This window comes from Agelaius tricolor, unplaced genomic scaffold (assembly GCF_023055355.1).
Source record: "Agelaius tricolor isolate 1412-34295 unplaced genomic scaffold, bAgeTri1.0.p SCAF_56, whole genome shotgun sequence".
NCBI classification, from domain to species: domain Eukaryota; kingdom Metazoa; phylum Chordata; class Aves; order Passeriformes; family Icteridae; genus Agelaius; species Agelaius tricolor.
The window spans coordinates 1,241,700-1,265,748 of record NW_027269316.1 but is presented as its reverse complement, the minus strand read 5'-3'; the positions used below and the strand labels follow the sequence as shown (position 1 = coordinate 1,265,748).

General features: G+C 41.6%; 1 protein-coding gene across 3 annotated transcripts in view; it reads right to left on the bottom strand.

The window, feature by feature from the left end:
- Positions 1–24,049, bottom strand: part of LOC139604872 (transportin-1-like) — a 136,960-nt gene that overhangs the window by 4,209 nt on the left and 108,702 nt on the right. Inside the window, exon 25 of one of the 3 annotated variants that reach the window (XM_071456190.1) lies at positions 18,587–19,438. The exons of the other annotated variants lie outside the window; for them this stretch is intronic. The gene's annotated coding sequence lies outside the window, so the exon portion shown is untranslated. Of the gene's footprint in view, positions 1–18,586; positions 19,439–24,049 lie in introns of those variants that run through there. 3 annotated transcript variants of the gene reach the window in all.

The following is a 24,049-nucleotide window of genomic DNA, read 5'->3' as shown; positions in this document are numbered from 1 at the left end:
GGATACGCTTCGCGTCCTGAGGGTGTGAAAGAATGTGTGGAAGTGAATAAGAAATAAAAGTGAGTGAATGTAGACGAATGAAAGTATAGTTAATGTGGATTGTGCATTTTAAGCTTTACCATATCTCCTTGGAGGGAGGTGTATTGTATTGGAAAGTAGTGTGAGAAAAAGGTTTTTTATTTTTGGGTGTGAGTAGTTGAAAGAAAAGTGGTATTTAAGCTGTTAGTGAAAGTGAGAAACAGAGGCAGGGGATGAATAGATAAGATCTTGAAAATGGAACAGAAAACCAGTAACTTGGAAACAGGGAAAAAAGGGGGAATAAAAGCATACTAGAAGAGATACCCACGAAGATAGCCCTTTGGGAGTTATGTTAGCTAACAGAAATACAATTCCTTGCAAAATACAGGGTATGCAGAAGTTGATGAGAAAAACATGAAAACTATGGAAAAAAGGGAAATTGACCTTAAACTAGAAGGCGCAAATTTGTGAATTATATACTTTAAAAAGAGCACTAGAATATTTAACACAAAAGAAAGGAGTTAGATATTGATTCAAGGTATGTGTGAAAAATGCATGTATTTTATGATTGGCTTTTTGCAAATATTAAAATGAATATTATATGTGTTGTGTTAGAAAGTAACGCTGTATTAATTAAGTACTGTGTTAAATACAGTTTTAGGTTATAAAAATTGTTAAAATAGAAACTATGCTATGTAAGATACTTTGTTTAAAAGAAAGGACTCGCAGTGAGATAGCAGCCACAGTACACCTAAATCTTTCCGAGAAAAAGAATTTATTGCCCTCTTATCAGAAGAAATTAACTTCTTCTCACCTCGAAGGTGCTCTTAAGATTCGGAGGAAGAAGTTGAAGATGACCAGACAGAATCCTGTATTTGAATGGAATTTATGCATCATGTATGAAGTGTATGAATATGTAACAGGCTATTGCTTTTAAGGGTTAATCCTCTGTTACCGGGTGTCCTTTTTCCGGCTTGTGCTGCTCAGAAAAAGGTACCTGGACGTCCATAACTCTTTGTCTCAATTGTCTCATATTGTCCTAATTCAAATTGTCCAAATTATTATTACTATAATGGTATTACTATTTTTATAACCATTTTATAACTATTAAACTTTTAAAAAATTTAAAAACAAGTGATTGGCGTTTTTAACAGTATGCCTTTAGAGTAGCACATACCTTAAGAAAAATTTAAAAAGGGAGATTACTTAATTCAAGAGGAAAAGGATTAGTACATGAGAAACTTATTTTAGAGGGTTTAGAGGCATTAAAATTACCTAAGAGAGATAGCTATAGTACATATTAAGGGACACCAAAAGGTAAAGACCCCAGAAATAAGGGGAATTAATTTGGCAGATCAGGAAGCTAAAGACACAGCAGAAAATGTAGCTGAAAGACTTAATATTAACTCCAAATGAGGAAAAATTGGAAATTCCAAATTTTAGGGAAGCAAAAAAAGGGGAATTAAAACAAGATAGGTGGTGAACAAGATAAATTGGGGAAATAGAAACATCTTGATGAAAGACAATTAGATAATAAAATGCTTACTAGGGAATAGCAGAGGACATGTAACAAAAAGCCCAGTGGGATACTCTGGCTTTGTGTGATCATTTTTTAAGGAACTATGGGTGCATTGGGATTTTTTGGAGTAGAAAAACAAGTAACTGAAAGATGTATAATTTGCCAAAGGATAAATAAAAGGGTGATGAGAAAAACAGCATGAGAAGGTCGTGAGTTAGCTCGTCGACCATTTCGAAGTATCCAAGCAGAAGTTTGGATTTGTTCAGCTCTGGATTTATTTGTAAAAACCGTTTAATCCAGAAGAAAAAGAGTATACCACATGCTGGGGAGGGGGGCGGTTGTAAGAAAATAACATATTTGAAAGGCAATAAAAGAAAAACGTTGAAAGTATAGGGCTGGGAACAAAATATTACCTCATCCATTCCCGTTTGTTCCCCCACTCGTTCGCAGCTGCACCACCCCCTCAGCCCCTGTGCCGGCTCCGGCACAGTCCGTCTGCCTCAGTCCCGGCCGCCTGGCCCGCGGCCGCTCCGCTGGCCGTGCCGGCGGGGGTGGGGGTCTGTCCTGCCGTGTGAACCGTGGTCACCGCGCCGACCGCACCGAGGGGGGGGGGTCCCGTCTGCCCCGTCTGCCCCATCCCCGGCTGCCCAGACTCTGGTCGGCTACCGCCGCTGCAGCCGGGGTCTGTCGCCGGCTTTGTCTCTGCCGGATCAGCCGCCACCAGCCATGTGCCGGCTATCCACGCTCCAGCTCGGCCTGCACCGGAACACCCCCCTCGGGCGATTCCGCCTGCAGACCCCGCCTTTGGAGGACCGAGACTCGGCACTATGCCGAGTCCCCCCCTCCTGCCCCTAGCCCCGTTCCCTTGGTAACCACAGCTCCGGCTGTTCTGAGAAACTCTCTCTAAAGGAAGCACTTTATCGAAACACTAAAAGTTCAGTTAAAAGAAAGCCCTCTCCTGATTATTCCTAAAAATACGGGAGAAAGGCTATAGAAGATAAAAATCCAAAAAGAATGGGATAAAGGGATTGGTCTATTTCCATTAAGAGAGGTTCCCATAGGAGGGAGTGGACCGAGGTTTGTAAATGCCCCTTTGACTTCGTCTGAGGTCCAGAAATTTTAAGAAATAAATAAAAGGGATATTTGGAGGATCCCATAGGCATAGCTGAACAATTAGACCAACTTTTAGGTCCAAACATTTATACTTGAGAAGAGATGCGGTCTATAATGAAAATAATATTATGTCAGGAAGAAAGGCAATTAATCAGAGCAGCTGGAATAAAAGCTTGGGAAAAAAGATAATCCGCAGGGACCCCCAGAGAAGACAAAATGCCAACTGTACCTCCCCTCCTGAGTGGGGTCAAAATAATGAGGAGGGGAGTAAACACATGAATAGTTATCGTAATTACATAATCAAGGGAATAAATGAGACAGTATATCAAAGGTGAAATGAAAAAATAAAAAAGGTTTTTAAGGACAGCTTTTTAGAGGGAAAAGAAGAAACTCCAATTAAATAGATAAACAAACTTAAGAGAAATAGGAAAATGGTCCTAAGCAAGCGGAAGATCTGAAAATCTTTAAAGAGATGGGGACAGAGTAGGAATAGGGAGGTCATAGGCTCTGTTTTTTTTAGGGGACAAATACCATCTGGAGCCTGTGATAACCTTAAAAGTGGATCCCCAAGAAGAAGAATAGGAATTTGTAGTAGACACAGGAGCAGAAAGAACCTGCCTGTTAAATATTCCAAAAGGTTATAGTGTGAGCAAACACATAGTGAAAGTAACAGGGGCAAAAAGAGAGAAAGTTTTACATTTCTGGTCATTAAAGATGTGGTAATTGAGGGAAGAAACTAAAATTTAGATGGGAGATGTTTTATTGGTCTCAGGGGCAGGTAGCAATTTATTGGGGAGAGTCTTACAAGTGCAATTAAGAATAGGAGTTATACCAGAAAATGGGAAAATGACAGCTAGTTTTAAAATTAGGGCAAGAAGATGAAGAAAAAAAAATCAACAAAGAAGAATGGGTTTGATTAAATATCGACCCCATAAGGGTTACAGTTGAGAGAGAAGATTGTCCCATACGTGTACGTCAGTATCCTGTATCTTTAGAAGGACGGGAAGGTTTGAAGCCAGTAATAGAAGGACTAATAAAGGATGAGACATTAGAACCTTGTATGTCTCCTCATAATACCCCTATTCCCCCAGTAAAGAAGTCCAATGAGAGTTATAGACTAGTACAAGATTTAAGGGAGGTTAATAAAAGAACTCAGACTCACTACCCAGTGGTAAAATATCTTAGACAATAAATAAAAGTAGCTGGTAACCCAACCATGAGAAAATGGCAAGAATTTTATTCCTTCTTCCTCCCTCTTCAAAGAGGGAGATCAGAAAATTACCTAGATTATTGAAATATTATTGATTATAGATTGAGGGGTACACACAAGCAGCAAAATTTGTGTATGAAAAATTGACAGAAGGAGATGATATAAAACAGACCAAGGAAGATATTGTTAAATTAAAAAAGTTGAAGTGAAAACTAGCCTAAGTACCAGCTTTAAGCTTACCCTTGTTAGAAAAATCCTTTATCATTTATACATAAATACAGAAAATGGAGTAGTTCAGAAAATTTTAATTCAGGAGTGAGGAAGAGTAAAAAAATATCTAGTAGCTTATATATCAAAGATGTTAGGCCCAGTAAGCCACAGCTAGCCAGTACATATTTAAGTTATACCAGCTACTGCAATCCTAGCAAAAGAAAGTTGTAAGCTTACTTTTGGAAGTAAATTGGTTAGGTTCACCTTGTACTGTCTGAGGTGTGTTGAATCAAAAAAAAAAACCAAAACAACAAGAAGTAAGAAGAGAAGAAAGAGAGAAGTTGAAGTAGGGGGGTGGTTAGCAAACTCTGAGATGTTGGAATGTGGAGTGATGACATCTTGGTGCTAGAAGAGAGCAGAAGTGTGAATGCGGGTTTTTTGCATGAAAGACAGGGAAGTGTCTTTACACATGGTTATTCGGAGGTTATTCAATGCCGAACTGAGGTCCAGAAAGGGTTTAGTAGAATGGGCCCTGCTTGAAGAGAAAAGAGGATAAGTTGATTAGAGAAAGAAAAAGAATGTCAGGAGCATCTGGGGACGCCAAGTTTGGGGTTGTCAAGGTTGAGAGGTGTCTGACCACTCCCTACAAGCGGCAGGGTCTCAGGGGCTGCGGCAGGGACCGATTCATGGAGGTGAGCCGGCGGCGGTGCTGGGAGCAGATGACACAGGTTTGCCAGGCAGGAGCAGGCTGGCTCTGTGGTGGAACTGCCGGGGTGGCTCCCAGACTGTCGGGGTCCCTCCCAGACTGTCGGGGTCCCTAGTCCAGGATGGCAGCATCGGCCCCAGTAAGTGAGCCGAGAGAGAGAGAGAAGGAAAGAGAAAGAGAGAGGAGAAGAGAGAGAGAGAGGGGGCAAAAGAGCCCCAAGGCATGCCCCCAGGGTCCCCATGCCCGTGGCTGTTCTCCCCTGCTCCGGCCCTACAGTGAAGTGGCAGCACCCAGCACCGGGGGAAGGGTGAAGAACCACATTGACAGCAAGGCTGTGAAAAGAGGGGGAGAGGGTTAGCACTAAAAGATAGAATCAAAGCAGGTTGCTGACTCTCCAAACCTCACAAAGTGGTTTAATTTTCTTAAGTAATAAGTTTTTTTGTTTTGTTTGCTGTTAAAAAAAAAAGAAGTTTTTTCCTGAAAAATGGGTTTGTAAGGCTAAAACAATTAAATGCTGCCCAAAAAGTAAAAAGCAATAGATGTGATACATCTCGTGTTAAAATCGGTCTAGCCTTTTTTATTTAACTAACTGTAACTCACAGAAAGAAGAATTTGCCTCTGCAGCTATTAGCACATCTGGATAGAAGAAGAAGAGGCTGCTGTGGAGAAAGCTTTCAGCTAAACCCAGAAAGTTTGGAAGAAAAGCGAATGGTAAAAGTTAATGCAGTATTATCTTTCATTTATTACTATGCTATTAAGAAGTCCTTTCCAGGTACTACTGAAGCAACAATCAGAATCACGGAAAGAGGGTGAATTCATGCCAGCAGAATCAAAGGACTTGTGAAAGAACCTGAGGAATGGACTATCACATGTAAACCAGGTGATACCAACCTGACTTTCCAATGGGGACTGAGTGGTAATGGTTTGGGAAAACCCAAATGATCCAAGAAATGTACAAAGAATAACACTGAATTAAGAAGTAAGACAACGCTTATATCACTGGTTTCAAGCACTGCCTGAATAAAACATCTCCTTGGGGGAGGAATACTTCAGACAGAGGAGTCAAGATTGTTTTTGTATTCTGACCTTAGCCAGTGAATTGTACAGGGGAGAAGGGGAATTACCATTTCCATCAGTACCATACTGTAAACTTCATTTGATTAATTCCCACACTGGACATGCTAGCTGAGTTATAAGTGAATGTTTGAATTGTGGGAATAATTAGTATTGTAGTTCACAAAATTTATGCTCTTCTTGCAAGAAGTGTTAAAGTAATAACTTGGTTTTGTGGATGGGAATTATTAGTGCCTGTTGAATGAGAGATACCTGAGGAACGGTGGGAAACCACACTTAAAGGGTGTCAAAACCAATTTGCCTGGAAATTAGTTAAGAGAAAGTGACAAGGAAATAGAGGGCAAGACCAGATTGGCCTCTGTATTTCGCCACCAAGAAGATCAAATACACCTGCTGTGGGTTGCAACCTCACAGGCATGGAAGGTGGGAGTATAAGCCATACTGGACCTCTGTTATTCCCGTTTCTGGCACTCATTTGTTGTCTTTTCCCTTTCGGGATACCAGCAAAATCATGTCACAAATGCTACGGAAAGCATCACATGGAAAGAAACCAAAGTTCCTCTTTTATTACACACACCTATGTCAACAGCCACTGTTATAACCCATCCAAATTAAGAACCTGTAGGCAAAGTGGAGAAAATTATTGGATTACAAGAAATTTAGGAAAAAGTGGTAATAGATTTGGAATTGAATGTCCAGAAGGAGAGAGATGGATTTGTTTTACATTTAATCTTAATGATACGGTTCAAGATTCGGTAAAAAAACAAATAGTAAACAAAAAGGTAAAACCAGCACAGCAATTTAACTCTATATTGACCCCAAATTTTAGGTTGAATCGTATTACAGGACTCCAAGCAGTTATAGAAATGGTCGCAAATAAAGCCGCCCAGGCATTAGAGTTAATATCAAGTCAGCTAAGCCAAACAAAAACTGTAGCGTATCAGAATAGGTTGGCTTTAGACTATTTATTGGCTAAAAAAGGGGGTGTTTGTGGAAAGTTTAATATATCAGATTGTTGAAAATTGATGACCACAGAAAAGTCATTCTAGAAAAAGCAAAAGAAATCAAAGAAGAAATATATATATATGCATATAATAACCCAGGTACCAGTCCAAAAATTAGAAAACAATGTTAAAACCTAGCTGGTGAGGTAATGTATTAGAAGAAATTAAGATCTTTCATTTTATGTGTTACAACTGTTTTGATATTTCTTCCTTGTGTAATCCCCTGTTTTATTTTGCCAGCATAGTCGAGAAGATGCAAGTAGATAAGAAATATTGCTCAAGCCAAATGATTTGCAAGTAATAAGAGTGGGGATTGTGAAAAGTGCATGTATTTTATGATTGGCTTTTTGCAAATATTAAAATGAATATTATATGTGTTGTGTTAGAAAGTAACGCTGTATTAATTCTCTTAAGTACTGTGTTAAATATAGTTTTAGGTTATAACAAAATGTTAAAATGGAAACGATGCTATGTAGGATACTTTTTTTCTAAAGTAAAGACTCACACTGAGATAGCAGCCACAGGACACCTAAATCTTTCAGAGAAAGGGAATTTATTGCTCCATTATCAGGAGAAATGAACTTCTTCCTGCCTCGCACAGTCAGGATGACGCCGCATAGCCAGGATGAGGTCTTTAGACTTAGAGGAAGATGTTGACACTGACCAGACAGAATCCTGTAATTGAATGGAATTTATGCATCATGTATGAGGCGTACGAATATGCAACAGGCTATTGTTTTTAAGGGTTAATCCTTTGTTAACGGGTGTCCTTTTTCGGGCTCGTGCTGCCCAGAAAAAGGTACCTGGACATCTGTAACTCTTTATTTTTATTGTCGCCTATTGTCCTAATTCATATTGTACAAATTATTATTACTCTAATGGTATTACTATTTTTATAACCATTATTTTTTATTATTAAACTTTTAAAATTTTAAAAACAAGTGATTGGCGTTTTTCACAAACCATAAACACAACTATAAGAAAAACTTGTAGAAAATGAGAGGGATTTCACGATTGCAAATTTCCCTGGACGGCTGCTATTCATGAGAATTGATAGCCAAAAAACTGTTTTCTTGTGGAGAAGTCTCCATAATATTAACAAAAGAGACTTCTCACCCTAAGTAAACTAATGAAAGACTATTCTAAAAGAGATAAACTAACTGAAATTTTAAGTTTTGTTTCTTTACATAGTCATAGAAAAAGAAAAATTTGTAGGTAGAAGTATCCTGAAAGCTTTGTTTTGATTCTTATTACCTTTTCTTTTAGTTAATAAATTTCTTGTTTTACTCTTTTATAGTTTTGAGCCTACTTTACCTTTGTCCGGTGAAAAAACCCAATTGTTATGAGTAAAAAAAGGTTACCAATTTTTTTTTGTAAAAAGGTTGCAAAGTGAACAGGCTGGATCAGTTGCTGCCAAGGTGGAGTTCTACCTGTTTGTTATTGTAATCACCGGTCGTTTTCATTAACTACTCCTTTTGTATCAGGACCGTCCTGCCTAAAAGCCAGGTTGATAGCCCTTCTCACAGTGAAAGGAGGGGACATGAAGGGGACACATCAGAGGGCATGCAAATTAACCTCGGAACCAGCATGCCATGGGAAGCCACCCCACCAAACTTACCGAAAAGACCCCAAAAACAACGAGCCAACACAGAATTAAGAGATCAAAGTGATGTCTGGACGTGAGGAACAAAATACCGAGCCTGCAGAGATGCTGAGAACCTTTGTTGCCCCTCACCCTGAGCAAAGACTTCAGCTGGAGCCAAGAACCCGAGACGGCAAGTCTGAAAAGTTGTAACATGGGGTATACCCCCACTGCTCTCGTGTGGATGGGACCCCCAGCTCTGCCCCCTAGGGGAAAAAGCTGCACATTACTCCTCATCCGAGTCACCCTGGGAGCGATGACGGAGAAGCCGCAGACCCATCGAGCCTCCCAACCTTGAGCTGATCACTTGTAATAAAAGCATTAAAAGGAGAAAAAGTCTCCTGCCCTGTTTATTTCAGCTGGGCACTCGTCCAGGATAGCCACACCTGAAGAGGTCACCAGGACTGGCCATCTTGGACCTCCAGGACAGCTGGCTATCAGGACCAGAGAAGATCGGCTTGGGACCAGTGACGCGGAGGAGCGCCAGACGGGTGAGAAATATCCGGTGGCGGGAGTAGGAGGTGAGTGTGTGTGAGTGAGACAAGGGCTGGCAGCTTGGATCCTCGGAGTGAGTGTGGACCCTCTAGTACCGCGGTTTCAGACTCCCACGCGGGAGCCGGCCGGGAACAGGGGGAAGCGAGTGGAATCAGTGTGAGTGAGTCATCTCCTAAGGGGGAGAGAGGGCCCCCCCTCCGGGTGTGCGGAGGAAATAGTTTATGATTGGCACGCACCCCCAAAAGTCCTGACAGAGGGAAGTCAGGCAGATTGCAAGTCCCGAGACGTATTCGGGCAAGGGCACAAGTCCTGCAGGCAAATTAAGTCCTGACAAAGGGGTCAGGCACAAATCCCAGTGAAGGAAGCTGGAGTTTGTTTTTAGGTCCTGATACGGTAAGGCCTAACATTTGGAAAGTTAGGCAAGCTAGAAATCAGGCAGCTGTTTTTCCTGACAGAGGGGAGTCAGGCACGAATCGGGCTCTTACGCCGAGGTTTCATGGTTTAAAGTCCTGATAGATATAAGACCTGACATTGGTAAAGTTAGGCAATCAAGAGATCAGGCAGTTGTTTCAGTGTAAAGTCCTGAGCGTCAGGCAAATCTGAAGTTGGTGGAGGAGGCTGAAGCTCCTCAAACAAGATTTTTCTTGAGATTACCTGTCAGTAGAGTCACCTTTGGGATTTTTTCTGTTGAGACCCAAAAAATGGGAGGGTGTAATAGTAAGAAGACAGGCAAGAGATTGAGGAATATACCTCCCAATAGTGCCTTAGGGAACTGTTAGAGAAATGGGATTCTATAGAGGCCACGGAGGGATTAGATAAGGTTAAGATGATCCACTACTGCGTAGAAGTCTGGCCAGAATTAGAGGTGCAAGGAGGATGGCCTTGGTGTGGGACAAAAGACAAGTGGATGTGTCAACAACTGAGTCACTATCTGACAGCTTGGGAGGATACCGATCCTGAGCAATTATTGTATGTAGCTTGCTGGTTAAAGAGTGCTATTGGGGATGAAGGTGTGTGAATTGGTAAGGTGCAGAAGAAGAAAGAGGGGGATGAAGGAGGGGATGCTGAAATTGGAAAAAGATGGGACCACCTGGATTATTTGCCTCCTGATGCCCCTCCACCTTATAATCCTCTTCCTCAGGCACCTCAGATGGCAGATCCACTTTTTCCCCCGGCTGCCATCTCATTACCACCTCCTCTAATTCCTTCTTCTACCTCTTTGGCTTCCTCTATGGTAGACCCGGTATCTCCCCTAGTAACCACTCCCTCACCACCCCCTTTGGCTCCTCCAGTTCCTTCTGCACCACTACAAGTGCCTACTCCACCTGCTGCATTCTCCACCACTTCTCCAGCTCCCCTTAATATGTACTCAAGCTCTTTTCCCCCTCCTATTGCTGTCCCTTTACCTCCTCCTAGTTGGGACACAAATGCCTCCTTGCCTGGTAAACTGTTATCACCAAATACACCTGTTGATCTGCAGAAAGTTCAGGGTAATCCTGATATCTCCCAAATTAGTAGTTTGGCGTCTGAAGATGGGCCATACTGCAGTACCAGATCGTGGATCTCCAAGGTAGAGAGACTTTTTCCCCTCAGAGAAGTTCTTATAGGCGGAGGAGTGGGAAGTGTTAGCTTTGTGATGAAACTCCTGCTACTTGGCCTAATGCAGAACTTCCAACTGTACTCCAAAATAGACCCAGACACCCCAGAAGGTCAAGTGCTACTAAAAGTCCAATTTGTTACCAAATCTTGGCCTGATATATGGAGAAAACTAGAAAAGATTGAAGATTGGCAAGAAAAAGACATTAATGAGTTATTGAGAGAAGCATTGAAAGTGTATTTAAGGAGGGAAGAAGAAAGAGCAAAGGCCAAGGCTAGGATCATGGTTGCAGTAGCTAGAGAAAGTGTGGGGGCAAGCAAGGTAACAAAAGAGAGGGCGGGTCCACCACCAGGAGGAGGCAAGGATAGGCCTCTTGTACTGTCAAGCACAAGAGGGATGGAGTGACCTCAAGTCCCTTTAAGTGAACAGCGCTGCTATTATTGTAGAGAAACTGGAAAAGATATCCAATAGCACTGGGACTGGCCAGTAACACTTAACTTGTAATAAGTGATGTGAAAGTAAAAGGTACCTTATTGTTGTCTTGTGTGTGTGAGAGTGAATCACACACAAAGTCAGCCTCAACTTCCTGGGCGGGTGGGAAAGGGGGGGCAGTGGAAAGAAGAGTGTGTGACCCGCAAACCAGGCTATCATCCCCCCGGCAGATGGGGGCTTTAGCTGAAGGGTGTGTGTGACCTGCAAACCAAGCTAGTGTTCCCCGGGCATGTGAGGGGGCTGTAGCTGATGAGTGTGAGTGATACGCAGACAGCCTCACAGGTGAACAGGCACCGGAGGCAACCAGAGTCAGGGCCCTTCCTGGAGGCCTGGAGATACTGAGACCTAGAGGCCAACCCCAAGGCGAGGGGGGCCACAGGGACCCGTGATTTTCTGGCGACAGGGATCCACTTTGTGTCTTGAGGTTGTGAAGGAATGTGTGAAAGTGAATGAGAAATAAAAGTGAGTGAATGGAGATGAACGAAAGTATAGGTAATGTGGATTGTGCATTTTAAGCTTTACCACATCTCCTTGGAGGGAGGTGTATTGTGTTGAAAAGTAGTGTGGGAAAAAAGTTTTGTTAGGTGTAAGAGGTTGAAAGAAAAGTGGTATTCAAGCTGTTAGTGAAAGTGAGAAACAGAGGCAGGAGATGAATAGATAAGATCTTGAAAATGGAACAAAAAACCAGTTAGTTAGATACAGAGAAAAATGGGAGAATAAAAGCATACTAGAAGAGATACCCCCAAAATAGCCCTTTGGGAATTAAGTTAGCTAACAGAAATACAACCCCTTGCAAAATACAGAATGTGAGAGAAACATGCAAGCTATGGAAAAAGGGAAATTAACCAGTTATACATAACATTAACCCAAGAAATCGGGTTTTGATAGAATCATAAAATAGTAGACAAATAATACCTATATTTGAAAGCCCCTTTCAGGTACTCCTCATTGCTAATTCGACTGTGCAGACCAGAGGAAAGGGTTGGACCCACATCACCAGATTCCACACCACTCTCCCTCTGGCATTGGACCGGACTCCACATCAGTTTTTCCCTCTGGAATTGGACCAGATTCCACACCACTCTCACCTCCGGGCACTGGACAAGAGTCAACCACATCACGAGTTAATTCACCTGAGTATACCGTTATAAAAGGACCAAAAGACTTAAAGTTGACTCTCAGAAGGATGAGTCAAAAAGACTGATGAACTGTATAGGAAAAGAGTTTGGTATCAGAACCATACCATACCATAAAGTGTTATAAGACAGTTCTGTGTTAAAAATAAGTTTGTCAATAGTTAAAGACTGTTAATAAGTAATTCTGGTTAAGTTCCCCCCAATTTAGTTCCAAAGACTCCAGGTTAATCCTCTACAGAGCACTCCCCTAGGAGAAACCAAAATTAGTAGGGACAGACCAAGAGAGGTTTAACCAGAGAAGCAGGTAGAAAAGACTCTAAAGAGCTTGGAAGCTTCTTCTCAGTAAAGTCCCCCAAGAGGCAAGGCCAGGTGGGCAGGTCATGCAAGATGACCCACACCAGACTCTTGGGAAGGGTAGTAATGATGGCTCTAATTGCTGGTGGTGCTCTGGGGAGCCCAAGAGAGCCGTGCAGTGAGTGCTAGCAGCCCCTCTATGAGGAGGAAGAAGTAAGCTCCTTGTCTAGAGTCCACATCAATTCTAACCCCAATTGTGTTAATCTCTCCCAATTGGTCCTTTATCAAGAAGATAAGAGAATGTATTGGATAGCCCAGAATACCGCCACTTTTAGGCAGCAACTCCTGGGAGAGTGCCCTGTAGGAGAAGCCTGGTTGTGCTTTGAATGTGATGTTGCTGAAGTAAGCTTAGTTGATCTAGTCAAAAGAAAAGAAATGGTAAAAGCAGTAAGAAAGATGGTTTGTAAAAGGTGTTTAGCAGTAAAGAATTCGGCTACCCGGTGGATCCCAAGAGATCCAAATAAATTAGTCTGTTGAGAAAAAAGAAAGAGACAAGTGTATCTATCATGAAGTATATGAATTTTATGAGTGTACTGAAAAAGGGATAAACCCCTTTTGGAAAATGAAAAAACTGTGTAAATATTGGGAATGCCCAACATAAACTAATAACACATTTTGAGAGAGCCCTAAACACCTGGTTTTGATCACTGGTACTACAGCATACACTAAATTGTCAGGAGACTGGCCTGGCAGTTGCACCACTGAAATGATAAGACCAGCTTTCTTCTTATTACCCAAAGAAGCTGGATCAAGTTTAGGAGTTCCTATATACAATGATTTAAGAGAAACCAAACAGAAGAGGCAAAGTGCAATAGAAATTGAGAGAATCCAAAATTGTAAGGGCCAGGTTCGGACCCCAATATCTATGTTAAACAGAATCATCAGGCTCCAGGCAGTATTAGAGATAAAGAATGCAATCATTAGAAACATCTCAAATGAAAAAAAAAACTAGCATATGTAAATAACCAAGAACAAACTCCTACACTTGATTCCAGTTGGTGGGATAACCTATGGATTTTCAAAAAGGATTTATGGGAAAAAATAGCTTTCCTCACTGTGTGTATACTTGGAGGACTGCTCTTTTTACTGTGCTTACTTCCCTGCTTCAATAAAATAGTAGTATTGGCCGTGCAGACAAACCTAAAGATCTCAAAAAATTCTAACCTGAACAAACCAAGAAAAGTAACAAAGTTAAGTAACCATGATTACCAGTGCTCAAGAAATTTATAATCAATACAAAAAATTAAAGAAATTCTAGGCTCATGAATCAGAAATTGCAAGTTGATGCGATCTTAAGTTTAAGCTCAATCAAAGAAAAAGAGGGGGAACTATTATGAGTAAAAAAACGCTACCAATTTTTTTTTGTAAAAAGGTTGCAAAGTGAACAGGCTGGATCAGTTGCTGCCAAGGTGGAGTTCTACCTGTTTGTTATTGTAATCACCGGTCGTTTTCATTAACTACTCCTTTTGTATCAGGACCGTCCTGCCTAAAAGCCAGGTTGATAGCCCTTCTCACAGTGAAAGGAGGGGACATGAAGGGGACACATCAGAGGGCATGCAAATTAACCTCGGAACCAGCATGCCATGGGAAGCCACCCCACCAAACTTACCGAAAAGACCCCAAAAACAACGAGCCAACACAGAATTAAGAGATCAAAGTGATGTCTGGACGTGAGGAACAAAATACCGAGCCTGCAGAGATGCTGAGAACCTTTGTTGCCCCTCACCCTGAGCAAAGACTTCAGCTGGAGCCAAGAACCCGAGACGGCAAGTCTGAAAAGTTGTAACATGGGGTATACCCCCACTGCTCTCGTGTGGATGGGACCCCCAGCTCTGCCCCCTAGGGGAAAAAGCTGCACATTACTCCTCATCCGAGTCACCCTGGGAGCGATGACGGAGAAGCCGCAGACCCATCGAGCCTCCCAACCTTGAGCTGATCACTTGTAATAAAAGCATTAAAAGGAGAAAAAGTCTCCTGCCCTGTTTATTTCACCAATCACTTGTTTTTAAAATTTTAAAAGTTTAATAGTAATAAAATGGTTATAAAAATAGTAATATAAATGGAGTAATAAAAATTTGGGCAATTAGGATTTAGGACAATATGAGACAATAAAAATAAAGTTACAGACAGTCTGGGTACCTTTTTCTGGGCAGCATAAGCCTGAAAAAGGACACCCGTTAACAGAGGATTAACCCTTTAAAACAATAGCCTGTTGCATATTCATACATCTCATACATGATGCATAAATTCCATTCAAACAAAGGATTCTGTCTGGTCAGTGTCAGCTTCTTCCTCTTAATCCTAACGGCATTTCAGGGCTGAGCAAAGCAGGAAGTAGTTCGTTTCTTCTGATATGAGAGCAATAAATTCTTTTTTCTCTGAAAGATTTAGGTGTCCTGTGGCTGCTATCTCGGTGCAAGTCCTTTCTTTAAAAAAAGTATCTTACATAGCATAGTTTCTATTTTAACATTATGTTATCACCTAAAACTATATTTAACACACTACTTAAGAAAATTAATACAGCATAACTTTCTAACATAACACATATAATATTCATTTTAATATTTGCAAAAAGCCAATCATAAAATACACATTTTTCACACTCCTAATCCTATATCACAACAGAAAATAAGTAAGCACATTCTAATAAATACACTAGTAATTAACCATCACTGAACCCACCACAGGTAGTTAGAGAAAGAATATTAAACATACCTTATACTAACCTAACAATTTCACTTTTAGGTGGATTAAACAAGATGTTTGGTACTGAGGAGATGCTATGGCTGAAACTAAGTGCCAATTTTACCACTTTGGAATCCTCTCCAATATTTATCCATTGTTCAGATAAAAATGTAATTCGATTTCTTATGTCGCTAACTGACAAATCTTAGGCTGACTTTTAAATAGTTTTCCATTCAACAATAAAGCAGAATTGCATGATTCACTCACATAATTTCAGCATAAAAATTCTAGAGCAAGTATCAAATTTATATAAAGAATGAATAAATAAACTTAATTTGCCCTCTTTTTCTGGGTAGTATAATAATCTCTTCACAGTACCACACTACACGTGGAAAGCTTGATTTATACATTGTGAACAAACAGCATACAAAGCAAGGTGGTATAAGAATAAAAGTATTCTAGAGTGCACAATCATTGTTTTCTGAAGTTGAATCATTTTCCAGACAGAACTATAACAATTGTGAATTAGTACATAAAGTGGAACATGGAAATATTAAACACATCAGCATGCACACAACATCAGTGTCTACAGTCAGAAAAGTTACAGATTACATACAACACCAGCCTTCTTACACCTGACAGGATGCATTTTTCTGAGGGGAAAAAGGATTTTTGCACTGGAGTTAGTGGGGCTCATTGATAGAGCTTTAACTAGACGGAAATGGGGAAAGGGACAAAACCAGGCTTGCCAGAGATGATCAGTGGGATGGCACACCCGAATCTGAAGGACTGAGTGCCAGTGAGATTCTTCAATCTGCCACACAAGGTATCAGCTACAGTGAACCACACTTGAAATGTTTCTGTACCAATGAGCACAGCATGAGGAACAAACAAGAGGCGCTCAAAGCCCTGGCCCAGTCCCTGAGGTATGGCATCAATGTGTCCTAGTTTTGGCCAGGACGGGGTAATTTTTTACAGTAGATGTCAGGGGGGCATGGCCAGACCCTAATGTTATTTGATATCATCTCACCTCACTTGTGAGGGGAGTAGGGACTCTCTCCTTTCCAGCGGCACTCTCTCCTTTCCAGTGGCAGGTGAAATGGTCCAGTATTGTTTGACTTCCTATGTAAATAATTTCTTTGCCTTATACCTTTTCTTATTAATATTGTTGGTGTTACTGTTTCCTTATCTCATTGCTGTTTCCAGTAAATTGTTCTTATCTCGACCTGTGATTTTCACATTTTTGTGCCTCCAATTCTCAACTCCATTCCTGGAATGGGAAGAGGAAGGTGACAGGGGAGTGAGTGAGTGGCATCTACTTTGGAAGCGCCTTGGTGGAGGTCCTGTGATGTACTTTGGACCTGATTAGCATAAGAGATCTGATAATTAGGATGCCTTGGCAAGAACAAACAGATCTTTGAAGACTGAATCAAGACAGGCTGACAGGAAAAGAAGAATCAAGTTCTGCAAGCAAGAGATGTTGCAAAATATATAATTTTGTTTATGTGATGATTAACCCAATCATTGTAGTAAAAAATTACTAGCCTTCCTAAAATAGTATATAAGCATACGTAGTCCACAATAAATTCGGATTCTGATCAACAGTCAGTCTCCCCGTCTCTGTCCATCACCGATAATTGGTTCCCCATGTGAGGAGCAAGGAACAGCCGATCTGGCTCCAATCAGTGAGTTCCCCCGGAACTGGAAGTGCTGGTGTGAGAACCAGGAGTGGGCCCAAAACAATCCCTCCAAAACTGCCAGTATTTACCCTCAGTGCTGTAAGGGGAGGCAATATGCTAATCAATGTCGGTTCAAGTATGATTTTGAATGGCACCGGATATCGGGAAACCAGAGCCAAAGCACGGAGCAGCACCACACAAAGACACAGATGCTCCAGCCGATACCTCAGAGAAGACCACCACAAGCCTCAGCCCAGCCACCGCCCCAAGCAGCCTTTGCCGGACCACAAGCAGCCCCCACCAGTCTGTCACCGACCTATATGTAGCCACCCCAGGCACTGCAGGACTGGACATATCAACCAATAACACAGTAAAGTTGTCTGATTGCTCAGATTTTTGTCCCCCTACAGGAATCTATGGACACTTGAAACCTGGTAACCACATTTTGGTTATAGGTAGATCATCTACCTCGATAACAGGGTTGTGTGTGCTGCCAGGAGTCATTGACTCTGACTCGGTTGGGGAAATAATGATCATGGCTTGGATCCCCCAGCCACCCTGTGTAGTCCCGGCCGGGAACAATATAGTCCAACTCATGCTTGTCCCGGCAGCACCCCTATCTGCACCCCTGACAGCTGAACAGAGGGGAGGGGGGTTTGGTTCCATAGGGGTCTCACAGATTTTTTGGACACAACTGTATTACATCTCAGCATCCCACATGCCAATGAAAAGTGACTCTGAAAGGCAGGGACATAATTTTAACAGGACTCATTGATACTGGTGCAGATGTGACTGTTATCTCAAAAAGCCAAGGGCCCAGTGATTGGCCATTAATGACTGTGCCTCAGGTACTCTCGGGTGTGGATGGGAATAGTCAAAGCTTGCAAAGCCAACACTTGGTGCAAATAACAGGGCCTGATGGGCGGATAGCCACAGTTAAACCTTTTGTGCTGTCTGTCCCTCAGGTTTTGTGGGAGAGGGATGTGTTAACACAGTGGGGAATTTTTATGCATTCAAATTTTGTATAGGAGTCATTGGGACACCCCCACAATGGTCCCTTGCTGAAGTGCCTCAGGCACTTTCAAGCATTGGAAGGAGCAGCTCAGCTATCAAAGTGACACTTGATACAAATTTAAAGCCCTGAGTGACATCTCACCTTAGTCAAAATGTTTCTGCTACCAGTTACTTGCCTTATTAACAAAGTAATTTTATTGTGAATCTTTTGGTACAGCTATTTAGTACTATATAACTAAATTTTTATTGTTTTAGACTTCAATATTTATATCCCATTACTTTTATTAAGCCCAACTTAAAGCTATCCTACAAGCAATCATTAAAAGCTGCTGCAGGGGGTGTGCCCCCCTCCCCCCCCCCCCCCCCCCCCCAGCACCAGCCAGTGTTAAAATTTACCTTCTAATTTTAGTAACTTTTGATTTGTGATTTTTAACAGGATTGTTACTAGAAAAATTTGAAGGTGTTTGTGTAAAAGTGGTGTCTTCCAACATATTAGTAACATAGCAAAACTGCATAGTTCACTGAGAGTTATAAGTCGTAAATTCAAGATTCTTTAGCTCACATATGTGAGAGACAACTGCTCACTTAAAATATTTAAAAGGTTTATTAAACCTTAACAAAAATTCAACAAAGGACTAAATAAGGAAAAATTGTAGCGCTAGGAACTGCCCTCGTGGCTGCCTACCACGGGGCCAGTTTGTCTTCGAGATGGGTGCTCAGTCTTTTTATACTCCTGGGGGTTGCATCAGCCAACCCTGGCTCCTCCCAAAGTCTGTCAGTCAACTCTTCTTTGCCATTTATTGGTGGAGACTGCTTTCTTGCAACTTGATTGGAAGGTCAGGTGTTGTCATGCCGTGCCCCCCTAGCAACAAGCTGTTCCATTCCCAACTGCCCCATGAAAGGGGCACATGTGCACGCCTTCTTTCTACTTGTCCTAGGCAACCCAGGCTGTCTGATGGCACCAATATGGGGGGTGGGGGGGTGAGGTGGGAAGGGAACTATGGGGAGAACAGAGGAACAGAGGACATCTAAACTACAATAACATAACTATACATCAATAAAGCTTCTCTTAATATTCACACAATATTCATCCCTTAATTGCGACAGCCAATCATCTCATTATCCATCTATAACACATACAAGACAAATTTTGAACTTTATTTGTAGTAGTTATTTGAGACAACTATAATTAGTATATAAACTCTACTGTCAGCTTTATTAGTTGCTTACTTCTACTCCACAGTTTTAACAAAGTAATTTTATTGCAAATTTTTCAGAACAGTTGTTGTTTACCTTGATGTTTAATTGTTATATGACAAATTTTCAGTACCCTTTTTGTAATAATAGAGTTTAAATGTATTAATTCTTCTTAAGATTAATTTTGTTTAGTCTCAGTGATGTTAGCTATAAGTTCTTTTAAGTATATTTTTGTTATGTTTTACTGAAGTTAAGTTTTAGTGAAGCTGATTTAAAGTTTTGCTGAAATATACCTGTTTGAACAATAAGATATAAATTCTTTGTTATACAAGTGAATGACATAAAGCCTAAATGAATTTATACAAATTTGCTCATTTAAACTAAAAGATACAGCTATTTTGTTATAGAAATAAGAACAACTTTTGCTTTTTATTTTTTATAAGTACTACTAAAGAATGAGTAACAATTTTATATTATGGCTGCTATCAGTTGTAAGCTGTTTAATGCCTTTTTTGTTTTACTACTATTTAGCTAAAGATAAATGACAAAGCCATCTGCTTTACAAACCTTCACATATTGTTGCACAGCTATTTATAAGACATATTATTTTAAAGAACTTTCCTAACTACTATTACAAAGAGGTTTTCAAAATATATTAAAGAGCCTCTTCCAGTTAAGGCCTGGGCCCTGGCCAAGTCCTAGTCTTAACTAGTGGAGAAACATACCAATAAAGCCAAGCGTTTTCTACACCAAAACTATACTTAAGTCATTCTGACTTGCCAAATTTGGACATATAATAGCTAAGCCTCCTATTAAATACCTGGGAATAGTTCTCCAAGCCCTCACTTTAAAATGAAGCTTGCCAATTACTACAGACTCTAAGTAATAGTACAATATTTAAGAAATTGATAATGCATTGTTTTAAATCACCAATGTATTTTGCATGTACTACTAATTATACATATTATCTGATTTATTTTTACTTAGTATAAGTTTATTGTTTTGTCACATATTTTGCTTTTATGTTGCCTTCATGTTCATAACGAGAAACACACGCTATTAAAAAAAGGCAGAAAAACAGAGTATAGCTGCTCAAGAACTTTACACTAATATTTACACTAAAAATGTTGAAATCAAATCAAACCAAATCAAATTTAATCCCTTACCCTCCTGAAGCACCCTTGGAGCCCCAGGAATTAGAGCTCCGGGGTTCTGTGAAAAGGGATTTTTGTGTTAATTTTAAATACATGTGAAAGAATCAGTCTAAAACTTAAGATGTTTTTCCCTATCACGCTGTATATAAGAATCAAACCTTTTGGTACAATTACACTTCTGGCAGCTCTTCTAAATCCAGTAATGTCCCCCCTGCAGCTGCCATTGCAAATATTTTTGGTTTGTGGAGATCAGGCCTGAGCCTTTAGTGGCTGGGGTTTAGCATCTTAGCTAAAAGATTTTTTTTAAGATAAGTATGCATGTGATGATTTTGATAATAATTGTATTAATCATGATACCTTGCTTGCTTCAATGTATGCAGAGAATAATTAATAAAGCCATTAAATGAGTGGTTTTGGTTGAAAAGAGAAGGGAGAGATGATGTACTTTGGACCTGATTAGCATAAGAGATCTGATAATTAGGATGCCTTGGCAAGAACAAACAGATCTTTGAAGACTGAATCAAGACAGGCTGACAGGAAAAGAAGAATCAAGTTCTGCAAGCAAGAGATGTTGCAAAATATATAATTTTGTTTATGTGATGATTAACCCAATCATTGTAGTAAAAAATTACTAGCCTTCCTAAAATAGTATATAAGCATACGTAGTCCACAATAAATTCGGATTCTGATCAACAGTCTCCCCGTCTCTCTCCATCGCCGATAGCGCTGAACTGGGGAGTACTATTCCTAAACCACAACACAGTGGCATAAGTGAAATGTGGTGGGATGAGTCCTGTGACTGGAGTGCCATGTTGGATGGTTGCAGGCTCTTCAGGGGGAATAGGCAGGGCAGGCAAGGTGGGGAATGGCACTGTATGCAATGGACAGGTGAATGTAGGGAGCTTGCAGTTGGCAATAGCATGGTTGAGAACCTCTGGGTAAGGATTAAGGGACAATCAAATAATGTGGATGTCATCAAGGGAATCTACTACAGACTACACAGCCAGGACAATGACACCAATCATGCAATCATAGAATGTTAAGGGGTTGGAATGGACATTAAAAATCCTTTAGTCTCAACCTCCCCTTCCATGGGCAGGGACACCTCCCACTAGACCAGGTTGCTCAAGGCCTTATCCAGCCTGGCTTTGAACACTGCCAGGGTTGGGGCATCCACAACCTCTCTGGGCAACCTGTTCCAGTCTCACCACCCTCACAGTAAAAAATTTCTTTTTGAAATCCAGTCTAAACTTCCCCTTTCAATTTGTACCCATTGCTCCTTGTCCAATCATTACAGTTCCTGACAAAGAGTCTCTCTTTGGCTTCCCTGTAGCCCCTTTCAGATACTGGAAGTTTGCTATGACGTCTCCCCACAACCTTCTCCAGGTTTAACAGCCCCAACTTTTTCAGCCTGTCTCCATAGGCAAGGTGCTTGAATCCTTTTATCAAATTAGTGGCCTCTTCTGGACTTGCTACAACAGTTCTATGTCCTTATGTTGAGGACAACAGAACTGTATGCAAGGGAGGGTCTCACAAGAGCAGAGTAGAAGGGGAAGATCATTTCCTTCAACCTGCTGGTCATGCTCTGTAGCAGGCACAGGGTCTGCAAGGGCCCCATGGTGTGCACAAGCCTAAGATAGGAAATGCCAAGTCATGGTGAATGGGCTAGAAGCCCCTCTTCTGCCTTTTGAAACCCCTGTTTATCTCTCTGTAACACTATAGGTCACTTTCCTTTAACCCTTGCCATTGGACAATTTCTGATTTCCCTGCACCCTATATAAAGGGCTGTTTTAGCCCAGTTCTGGCTAGAAGAGCTGTCACTGGGACCCTTCACAGAAAAACCAATAAAGACATCGCTGTGGAACCCCACACAGCCTACTCTCTCTCCCTGCGTCTGCCTGCCTAGGCACCTAGCAAGCTGAAGGGCCGAAATCACAATGAGCTGATTATTACTAAAGAGTTGATCTCACTTAAGCTTGCTAAGGTTGCCTGCGTCTGAGAACTGCTTGGGAACTCGGACAGTCTGTCCTGAATAGGACTGCGCTATCTGGGACCCTGCAGACTGCCGGGGACACCCTAAAACCCAGCAAAGGTGCTTCAATGCTCCTTTGAATGCAGCTCAGGATTCTGTTGGTTTTCTGTGCTGCGAGCACACATTGGCAGCTCATGTTTTTTTATCAACCATCACCCCCAAATCCTCTGCAGGGCTGCTGGGCTGCTCTCATTCACTTTGCCCAACATGTAGATGTCTCTGGAATTGCCACAATCCAGGTGTAAGACCTTGAACTTGGCCGTGTTGCATTTCATGAGGTTTGCACAGACCCACATCTCAAGCCTGTCCAGGTCCCCCTGGATGCCATCCCTTCCCTCCAGTGTGTTGACCAAACCACACAGCTTGATGTCATCAGCAAATTTGCTGAGGGTGGCCTCAATCCCACTGTCTATGTCACCAACAAAGATGTTGAACGGTATCAGCCCCAGTACCGACTCCTGAGGGACACCACTCATCACCGGTCTCCACATAGACAATCAGCTGTTGACCAAAACTCTTTGCGTGTAGCCATCCAGCCAGTTCTTTATCCACTGAGTGGTCCGTCCATCAAATCCATGTCTCTCCAATTTGGAGACAAGGATGTCATACAGGACAGTATCAAATGCTTTGCATAAGTCCAGGTAGATGATGTCATTTGCTCTGCCCCATTCACCAATGCTGCAGCATTATTCTGGGAGTTAAGGAAAAACACCTCAAGGACAACAGTCATGGGTCACAGCCAGCACAACGTCATGAAGGGAAAGTCCTGCTTGTCAAACTTAATTTCCTCTTTCAACAAGATAATCCACCTAGTTGATCAAGAGAAGTCTGTTTGGGATTTCTGTAAAGCTTTCAATATTCTCTCACAGTATCTTTCTGGACAAAATGTCCAGCACACAGCTGGATAAACATATCATGCAATGGGTGAGCAACTGGCTCATGGGTCAGGCACAAAGAATTATAGTAAATGGGATTACATCAGGCTGCCAACCAGCAACTAGTGAGGTTCCGCAGGGCTTCATCTTAGGCTCATTTCTCTTCAACATCTTGATAAATGACTTGGATGCAGGACTTGAAGGGATACTAAGAAAGATTGATGATGACACTAAACTGGCAGGACCTATTGACTCCCTTGAGGGCAGAGAGGCTCAGCAGAGAGACCTTGACAAATGAGAGGGCTAGGTAATCACCAATCATATGGAGTTTCACAAAGAAAAGTGCCACATTCTGCACCTGGGATGGGGCAACCCTACATGTAGAGACAAACAGGAGAACAAGAGGCTGAAGAGCAGTGCTGCAGGAAGGGACCTGGGGGTCCTGGTCAGTGGGTAGTTGGATTTGAATCAGCAGTGCCCTGGCAGCCAGGAGGGCCAACCATATCCTGGGGTGTATGTAGCAGGCACAGGGCCTGCAATGCCTCCATGGCATTCAGCAGCCTAAGACAGGAAATGCCTAGTCATGATGACTGGACCTAAGAAGCCCGTCTTCTGCCTTCGGACCCTTGCTTATCTCTCTGTATGACTATAGGTCACTTTTGCCTTGACCCTTACTATTGGACAATTTCTAAAACTCCTGTATCCTATAAAAACCCCTACTTTTGCCCAGTTTGGCAGAAGGGCGGTCCCTGAGAACCTTTGCAGAAGACATCAATAAAGACATCTCTGTGGAATCTCATACGGCTCTTCTCCTCTCTCTCCCTGCGTCTGCCAAAGGCACTT